This window comes from Pterocles gutturalis, unplaced genomic scaffold (genome assembly GCF_000699245.1).
Source record: "Pterocles gutturalis isolate BGI_N339 unplaced genomic scaffold, ASM69924v1 scaffold6205, whole genome shotgun sequence".
In the NCBI taxonomy this organism is placed as follows: domain Eukaryota; kingdom Metazoa; phylum Chordata; class Aves; order Pterocliformes; family Pteroclidae; genus Pterocles; species Pterocles gutturalis.
In genome coordinates, this window is record NW_010145953.1 from 119,340 (window position 1) to 128,904 (window position 9,565).

The following is a 9,565-nucleotide window of genomic DNA, read 5'->3' on the forward strand; positions in this document are numbered from 1 at the left end:
TGCTGAAGGAAAGTTCTGCTGAAAAAAACATCACCCCAGGCCATCTGGTTTTGTTTGTTTGCAGTCATTCATTTGGAGGTTGCAGATTCTAATTGTGTGAGTAGAAATAGCCTTATGGACAGGCTCAGCATTAGGAATCTGAGAAACGTTCCCGTGTTTCGATGAGAAAGGGCATAGAGAAAATCAGGAGGCGTGAGCAGCTGCTCTTCGTCACTAGGTGGAAGTATGGAGCCGTTGAAGACCTGTCTGCTACTTAAAACACAACTGAAGGCCAGCGACACTGTCACCGCTCTGTCTGACACACATCCAGGAACGGATGGTTCTGTTAACCCCTTGCACTTGTGGGAAAGGCTACGATCCAGCAGGCAGAGCACAGGCAAAGGAGATGTGGAACCTATTCCTTGCTCTTTCATTCACTAACACGTGATTTGGGCCAAACAACTTCGTCTTCAAGTCACCTGCATATAAAATGGGGACGGCGCTGCGCTGCCCATGAGGCATTTTGCAGGCAGGTGATCTCCAAGGGCAGCAGCGTGGAAAACACTGCGTTTCCCCAGGACTTGCCACCGAGATGGTCCCAAAGGCTGGAGCAGCTCCCGTGCGAGGACAGGCTGAGAGAGTTGGGGGTGTGCAGCCTGGAGAAGAGAAAAAAAATGAAAGGGGGCTACAGGAGAGATGGGGGGGCTCTGGATCAGGGGGTGCAGGGACAGGACGAGGGGGAATGGTTTTAAGCTGAAAGAGGGGAGATGGAGATGAGATCTGAGGAATAAATGTTTTCCTGTGAGGGTGGTGAGGCAGTGGCCCAGGTTGCCCAGAGAAGCTGTGGATGCCCCATCCCTGGAGGGGTTCAAGGCCAGGCTGGATGAGGCTTTGGGCAACCTGGGCTGGTGGGAGGTGTCCCTGCCCATGGCAGGGGGGTTGGAACTAGACGATCTTTAAGGTTGCTTCCAACCCAAACCATTCTATGATTCTGTGATTTCTGGGATGGAAGAGCTTTTCACAAGCCAAGCAAAGGCTCCCCTCAAGCTCTCCCCAGCCATCAAACGGCAGCCACCTCGCAGGAGGAACGCAGCAGTTGTTGAGCACCACTTGGCATCTCCCAGCTGAACAGCTGAGGGAAGGATAATGTAGGATAAGGCAAGGTTTAGTGATTTTATCTGCAACCACTCAGGAACTCCCTTCCTCCCTACCACCCTACGTGGAAGGCACCAGCCTTTCCTGCAGGTTCCTCACCAAAGCCAGACACCATCATGAGGGAAGGAAGTAGGAATGCTGCCTGCAGTCACTATCCCTGCATCCATACCTGCAAACAGAGCACAAAGCACCCCAGAGGAAAGGAAGCCTAACAGGGCTCATGCTTGGTCCAGCAGCACCGTGTTTCTCTTGAACGCGGCTGTTGGTAAGCAGCCATCCTCCAACACAAGCTGTGCCATGCTGGACACGTAGTGGGGAAAACAAACATGAAACTGCTTGAACTTAGGGACCCAGTCGAGACATGGGTCTTGGAGACAGGTGTGTGCTTTCCAGCTTGGCAATGTTGTAGTGTCCTCTTCCAACCCTTCCCTATCACATTTGGCACCTCCCCAAGGAACCCGCAAACTGCGTGTGCCCAAGAGGGGATGGGTTATCCACTGACAGGGCCAGCCGCCTGCTGAAATCACATCAGGACTTCTGCAAATGCTGAGGATCTGGAGCAAAGCTCCCATGCTTGGAAAGTCTCTGAAGATTTCAGGGCAACCTGTGCCTCAAGCTTCACGGATACGTCTGTAAGTGAAATAAAAGCATCAAGGGCTTGGGCATTGCATCTCTATGGATCACAAACTGAAACGTGGTCCCCTGCATGGTTTTGACCCAGACCACCTCACAATAGCCCAAACAATTCTCAGGCATGGTTCAGGAGCCAGCGTGGCTGGTACATGCTCCCAATGAGTGGTACGGACACAGTCGTTTTCAAGGTTGTTTTTGAGTTTAATAGCATGGGTATGGTTTCAGGAGCTGGAAAGGGGCCCTGCAAGGTTGACCTGCTGGTAAAAATGTAGCCTGGAAGACTTTGCAGGCTAGTATGTCCTGAGAGGGCAGTCCCTGTGCTGGCCATGCCTCTCTGTGCAGAACTCACGTCAGCTGCTCTGTCTTTCTATTAATACTTCACTTTTTGTGTATTGACACAAGCTTCCTAGCAACCAAGGTCACAAGAGAAGGTGTTAAGAAGCTGGACTGATTAATAATAAATCCTGGGGTTTGATGTCTTTTTTTTCTTGAGAGGCTTGTTAGACACCAGCAGGCAGGGTGCTGAGCTGGGATTTCCAAGGGAACCTGGGGGATTTGGACACCCTGCTCGGATGGAACTTCCCACTCTTAATCCCAACCTTCCTTCTTCTGGCCCATAGACCAGGAAAATACCTCTCACTGCTATAGAGACCCATCATGCAGGATGGACCTCACCTACTGCCTCCCCACTTTCTACAGCCCTGAGCATCCTTCCAATAGCACCAGCATTGCAGCCTGAAATGTCCGTCCTCACCATGCTGCGGTGTTTGGTCCTGGGTTTGCTGGAACAGGCTGAGGTTCCCACCATGCCCTTTCCATCATGGTCCTAGCCACAGGAGTAGGGCTGAGATAAGCTGGCTGGAGATTTTAGGTGCATCTTCTATTTTAAAATAACACAGAGAAAAGTCCCATTTTTCCTCCTGAGTCTCAATGTACTTAAGTCACAAATAAGTTATTTCTGGATGTTCACAGGTAGGGCAAGAAGAATAGTCAGCCAGGGGTGAGCAGAGGTTTTCCAGAGCTGTGTCTGGTTTTGATACATTTGATCCCATCATTAAACACCTTAGCACAGAAATCTGAGTATGAAAAAGCCAATACAGCTTGTTCATGAACATTTCCCAAGTCAGGAGAAGAAAGAAGCCCCTGGTAGGTCAGGCATGGCACTAAGATCTCCCTACCTTTACTCTGGCGTTTTAGGCTGTAACCTTCCCAGCCGAGCTGCTCCCTTGCCTGGATTTACACAAGGTGGGGTGGTGAAGGCAGAGAATATTAACATGAACTCCACACGAGCTGATCTAGGGAAGTTAATGAGAATTTTACCAAAGAGGATTGGAAGTCAACTAAGAAGATGAAAAGCCAAAAGTACCCTTTGTATTTGTTGGGCAGATCTAATACCTTCAACTTTCCCTTTATTCCTGCTCCTATTCACTAAGAAAAGTGGTTCTTTTCCTGAAAATATTAACTGTCATTTCTTTTAACTTTTCAGATTTTAAAACACTTTCTTACCACTATTTCTGCTTACATTTGCAGCCCGTAACTAAGCTGCCTGACTTGCCTGGTTCATTTTTCTAGCAGATTTGAACCAGGCTTAACTCTTTCCTTTGAGAGGAAAAACGTTGGTCCTTCCAGGAGCCTTTCTGCATGTCTTCACAGGGTCACTTTTCAGCGAGATAAAACCCTGTTGAAATTGTTCCCATAGCTACTCTCGCTGCATTTTAAACAGGCGATGAACTTCTTTAAATACTAAATTTATTGCCGCTGCAGCTGCTTTAATGACAGGTTGGAGGCTTCTTGGGTTTCAAGGTTGAGTGTGTTTCGGCTGGCGGAGGGGATGCAAGTCACCCGGCCGCCTGCCTGCAGCAGATGCTGCAGCCTGAGGATGCACAAGGCAACTGGGTAAAGAGAAACCAGCACCTTGCAGGGGATTGGCCTTGCTGCAGCTTTGGGCTTCTTGCTGGAGTATAGAGGATGGTCCCCTGTGGGATCTGCAAAATGCATGGGATGACCAGGGAAAAAAAAGGTCAAGGTTGATTCCCAGATCCATCATGGCATAGCAATCCTCCTAAATAAAAAAGGCAACTTCAAATAAAGCATTAGCTGCATCTGTACTGTGAAAAGTCATCCTGGTATTGAGGTATTCCCAGGGATTTCTCTATTCTGGGCTGCTCATAGACACCACCTCATTCACGCTTCCCATCAAGCAGGGCTCTGTTTCGGTGTGATGGACCATCACTCCCTCAGTCTCGGTGTCACAGGGCTTTTCATCACGCTGACACTAACATCCAAGAAAAGCTCCAGCTCCATTGTGCTGGGTGCTCTGTAACCACACAACACCAGATAGCGCCTAGCCTAAAAAAGCTTTCCCTTTAAATAGAGGCAAAGAAACACAATCCCACACGACTGTGGGAAAAGATGTGTGATACAGACTCTGCAAACTCTGTGATAACATCCCCACGAGAGAACTGCAGAGGCTGGACCGCAGACCCCAGAGGCATCATTCCCCGTTCAAATCAAGAGGGGTCGCTTTGATGGAAGAAATCTCCCAGGGAAGCCTAGGCAGGCGATGCTGCAGACTGAAGCCGTGGCATTTGCTTAAATAAACAGCTGGGAGTGGATTGGGTTTCTGAATCAAACTGCAACCCAGCACCTACTGAGCTTCATCCATCATTATTCTTTCATTAGGAAACTTGTTCTTGGCTCTGTCCCCAATTCTCAGAGGAGTGATTCAAGCAAATACCAACCCTGCCATTGTGTCTAGCAATCCCTTTTCTTCTCCCTGTCCCTACCCTTGTGGCAAGCCAAATGTCCACTTGTTTCTCATTTAAACACAAAATCCCTTCTGCTCGATGAGTTTTCATTTTAAAGGCTGCCACTTCCCCATCCCCTCTGTCCCTGCTCCCCATGTCTAAGCAGGGGGAACAGGTGGGACAGCTGACCCTGGTGAATGAAAGGAGAGCACAGTTTCCTTCCCTTCACCCCTTTCTCCCAGCCTTCCACTGCTGTCAGTGATCCCCCAGCCCCTGGGGACTGGGGATTTGTGTGTCTTAGTCACATGAAAGAAAACAGCCTGCAGCAGGCTGCTCCTGGGCTTTGCTTCACCTCCAGGCAAGGGGATAGCCTGCCACTGTGTTTCTCAGGGCTGGAATCAAATGACACTTTTTCTTTTTTTTCCCCCCACAAATTGGCTTCTATGTAAGATGTGCCACAGCTCTGATTAAAAAAAAAAAAAAAAAAAAAAAAAAAAGAAAAAAAAAGAGCAACTTACAATGATCCCAGTTGTGCAGGGAGGTGTGTCAAGCCAGCCACTTGATAGAAAGTGAGATCTGTTTCTGTCGGCAAATCTCTGGAGGGGGATTTGGTCTCATTCACCTTGTGTGAAGCTCTGAATCTTGTCAACACACGGCAGGTTCAAGCAGGGCATTAATGGTCTCCCTCAGTCTGAACTCTATTAATTCAATGTCACACACAGCAAACTCCCAGACAGAACCCTGCTAAGGTGGACTCGGATTAACTCACCGGTCAGTGAGCCACATCTTGGGGATATCATCCTTCTCTTGGGTGAAACACTGGCCCAGGTTGCCCAGAGAAGCTGTGCATGCCCCATCCCTGGAGGGGTTCAAGGCCAGGCTGGATGAGGCTTTGAGCAACCTGGGCTGGTGGGAGGTGTCCCTGCCCATGGCAGGGGGTGGAACTGGATGATCCAGAAGGTTCCTTCCCACCCAAACCATTCTGTGATGCTGTGATTCTGTGGACAGATGTGTTAACCACATATTGCTTTTGTCTTAAATGAAGGTGTCAGTGGTGTTTCAGGGTTTGGTTTGAACCCCCTGACATGTTGGTCATTGCACAGCACCCTGGTACTGTTAGTGTTATGAATCTTAATTTGTTTTCCCACTCAAAACAGCTTCTTTCACATTTCCTTCTCATTTTTTCCTTATGTTCATAAACTGCCTGAATCCAGCAAGAAACCATTTCCTACACACTCTTAAAAAAAAAAACAACTTCTGTTAGACCACAGCAAGATGTTTTCCCCCAGATTTTCAGTACTGCCAAAGATCTGAATAACTGGTTATTCACACAGCTCTAACCGGGATATCCTCGTGCCTGCTGCTGCATAGACACATTGACCCAACAACGAAGCAAAAAATAGAAAAAAAGTGGAAAAAGCACACAAGTGGGATGAGGAAGGAAGCTTTGATCACAGCCTGCTCTCTTAAATCCACATGTTAATGCTTTAATTTAGAAGTTTCACATGGGTTAAAATGCAAATTGAATGAACATTCAGCCCCGAAAAGCAAGACGATCCCCTTATTTTCAGGGAGGGGGGCTCGTTCAGTCCAGTCAGATGCATTTCAGACAGTGGTGCCTTGGGTTTTCCAGCGCCGTATGTGCGCATAAAGGGGGGAGGGCCATTCAAAAATAAAAGTCACAGTGTTCCCCCTGTCAGCCCTTTACCCACCTGTTCCTCTTTTAGCCCAAACGTGTCCACCTCTGACCCCGCCGTGGGACCAAGGCTGTGCCCCCCACCCCTCGCTCCCCCACTCCCCGCGGCAGCTGTGTAAACCTCAAGGGCAACAGCTGGGGACCAGGGACGATGCCTCCAGCTCCTGGGTGGACGTACAGCAACGGGCATCTGCAAGGGTTCCAAATCCCTGGCCTGACAGCAGGACTCCAGACTCTTCTCTATTTAAGTCTCACAAAGTTTGGTGTTAACTTTGCCCAGAGAAGCTGTGGATGCCCCATCCCTGGAGGGGTTCAAGGCCAGGCTGGATGAGGCTTTGAACAACCTGGGCTGGTGGGAGGTGTCCCTGCCCATGGCAGGGGGGGGGAACTAGATCTTTAAGGTCCCTTCCAATTGATGATCTTGAAGGTGCTTTCCAACCCAAACCATTCTAGGATTCCATGATTCTAACCCCCATTTAAACCTCAGACCCATAAATCCCCCTCAATTAGCTCTCAAGACATCTTCTTGCCACCGGATGCTAATTTGCTAATTGCCTGCCCCAAGGGACTCCAGGTTTTGGGCTTGGAGATCTGCTCAGCCATGCTGCTTCCAAGGAATCCTGGCCACTTGCTCCTCACAGCCACAAAGATGGGGAGGGGAGAAAAGGATGAGTTAAACTCTTCTCTTGAGAGCTGGATGAAGCCCTGAAATGGATGAGATTGAAACACTACCCTAAGGCATCACTTTTTTAATACAGTCTAAATACATGCCAGAATTCAACAGCACTCCTCCAGAATCCTTTTTCCTGCCTTGAAGGCAGGTGGAGCTGTCCTGCATGGAAGGACATCCCTGTACAGAGGAGGAGGAGGCAGGAATCCACTGTTCCTATTCTACCACCAATAAATTAGGGTTGTCACAAACTGTCCAACTCAGCAGGGTCCTACAAATCAGTAGGACAGTGGCTCTTTAGCTTGGGCAATGGCTAGAAAAAGCAGTCCTGCTGCTGAAATGAGTCCTTGGCCATGCGGCAGAGCAGCCTCCCGAGTGCTCCTGACCTTCATCAGGTAAGAGGAGCAAAGAAATGAAGACTGTTGCCTTCCCAGGAGTCTTTCCAGACCCACCTTTGCTACTGGATGGCCTCAGAAATCTCTTCCTTGCTTTCAGAAAGTATCAGGAGACCTAAAGTGGCAACTCCACTAATTAAGAAGAGATGTCCTAAAAGATGGACCTACGTGGAGCCCAGATTCATCAGCCAGCTCTGTCCTAGACTTACAGAGGACCCTGGGTAATTCACTAAAAGTCTTCAGGGTTTATCTATCAGTAAGGATAACAGTAGGAATAATGTGAGATTAATGACATCTTGGATTCTCAGGCAATGCGTCTGTGAAGGCAATAAATGTCTCATTAGCCATTTTTCTCTCATTAGTCCAACATCAAAAGCAGATAATATCCTCATTGTGTTCCACATTATTACTAATTTTGTCGTGTTCCTTTACCACATCTGTACCCAGAGCTGGACGGCACTACGCTATTTGTGTAACTCATTGTAGTCTTCATATGTTTGGATCCTGATTTCACAAGACCTAAGTGGGCCAAAAGGCATCACGATGGAATACAAACCTGATGAAGCAGGGAATAATATCTCAGATGCCTTAGACTAGGGAACACCTAATACAGGAAACAAGAAGCACTTACCACATGAGTTACTGGCATTGTTGTGAGGAGCTGGGGACCACTGTAGCTTTTACTCTGTTCAAACCCACTCAATGGGACCCTACTCAGATGCCTCCAAACCAAACATGTTGCCAAACCAAACTCAACCACAGCCCCTTCAGAAAATGTGAAGGTTCAGAAGACTTTGTTAGGAGATTCATTGAATATCAGGTGCAAACCGGGCTACTTCTTGGCCTTTTTCTGGGGATTACTGTCTCCTCCCATGCTTGCTGTCCCTTAGTGATGGTGCAAGGGACTGCTGGAGTTGAAGCTCTGATTGCTGGATTTGAACTGGTGATATCTGTTGGCAGTCATGATATCAGGCCAAGGCTGGAGAGGTCAACAACCTGACTAACTAACCAACTGACTACTAACATGGTTAATAACCATGGACTAACCCAGAAAGCACACTCAAAATCAAGCAGAGACTCTAAGATTGGGTGTCTCCTAAGGGCAGAGGACTTAATTTCCACATCCAGGACACAAGCATTCCAGGTTCAGTCTTTTCCATTCTGGAGTCTACCCCAACTTTCCACCTCCCTTCCCCATCACCTCCTCTCCCAGGCAGCGTACAGGCACGCTCCCCCACCCCAACCCTCTCCAGCTCAATCAGCTGTCACGGGCCCCGCACTCCTGCAGGACTCCCAGAATTGGCAGCTCTGGACATCTGCTCTTTTCCACCCCCGCAAAAATGCCAGCAGGTGTGAGGCACCACAACTTTCCTTGTTCCTCATGACTTTTACACAGGCAGCGTGAACGAAGGCACTGCCAGAGATGATCTGTTCCCCTCCATCCTCTCTGCATCCCTCTGGGGAATGCACAGAAACAAAAATTTAAAAAAATTAAAATTAAAAGTTTCTTCGCCACCATTGAAGCAAACCCAGAAAAGATCAGTCTTATGTTTCTGAATTTAATTCCTCTCTGTGTCAGTTTAAAAGGGACTTTACACCCATGATGGAAATGCGACAAGTCCATGGCTCTTGGTTCACTGCATCACGCAGTTACAAAGGGGCGTCTGGAGCATGTGCTACTTAGGTCAGTAAAGCTACAGAATAAATAGCAAAATAAATAGCATCTGTATTAGTCTCACACTAAAAGGACTCTCAAAGAAAGGATGCTGAAGAAAAACGGTTGCTAGTGAAGTCTAAAATGGAAAAAACCCCAAATTTCCTCCAACCAGCCAAGCCATAAGGTGATGGTCGATGTTACAGGGGTACAATGGCAAAGACAGTGAGGTGGCAAAGCAAAATTACCTTATTTACATCATCCAGGAATACCAGAACTACCATACACAATTTCCAGGAGATCCAGGTTTTAGTTGTCCATCATCAGCACAGAGGGGATCAGGCTGAGCCCCCTCCCTAGCCCCCTCGTCCATCCTCTGGCAGCAGGGATGCTGTCCCCTCCTGTTCAGGGGAAAGCCTGGTGTGACTCAGTTTGTCAGATCAAGCCCAGCCACATCATTGGTCATTTCCACTCTGGATCTAAGCAACTCTTTATTTACCTGCCACAGCAGAAGTTGACATTGCTGCAACTTTTGATCTCACATAGTCTGTACTTGTCTCCCCACCCCAAATCCTCCGTCTTGAACACTTGGGAAAAGCTCCAGTATTTATAGTATATATTTATATATAATATTAT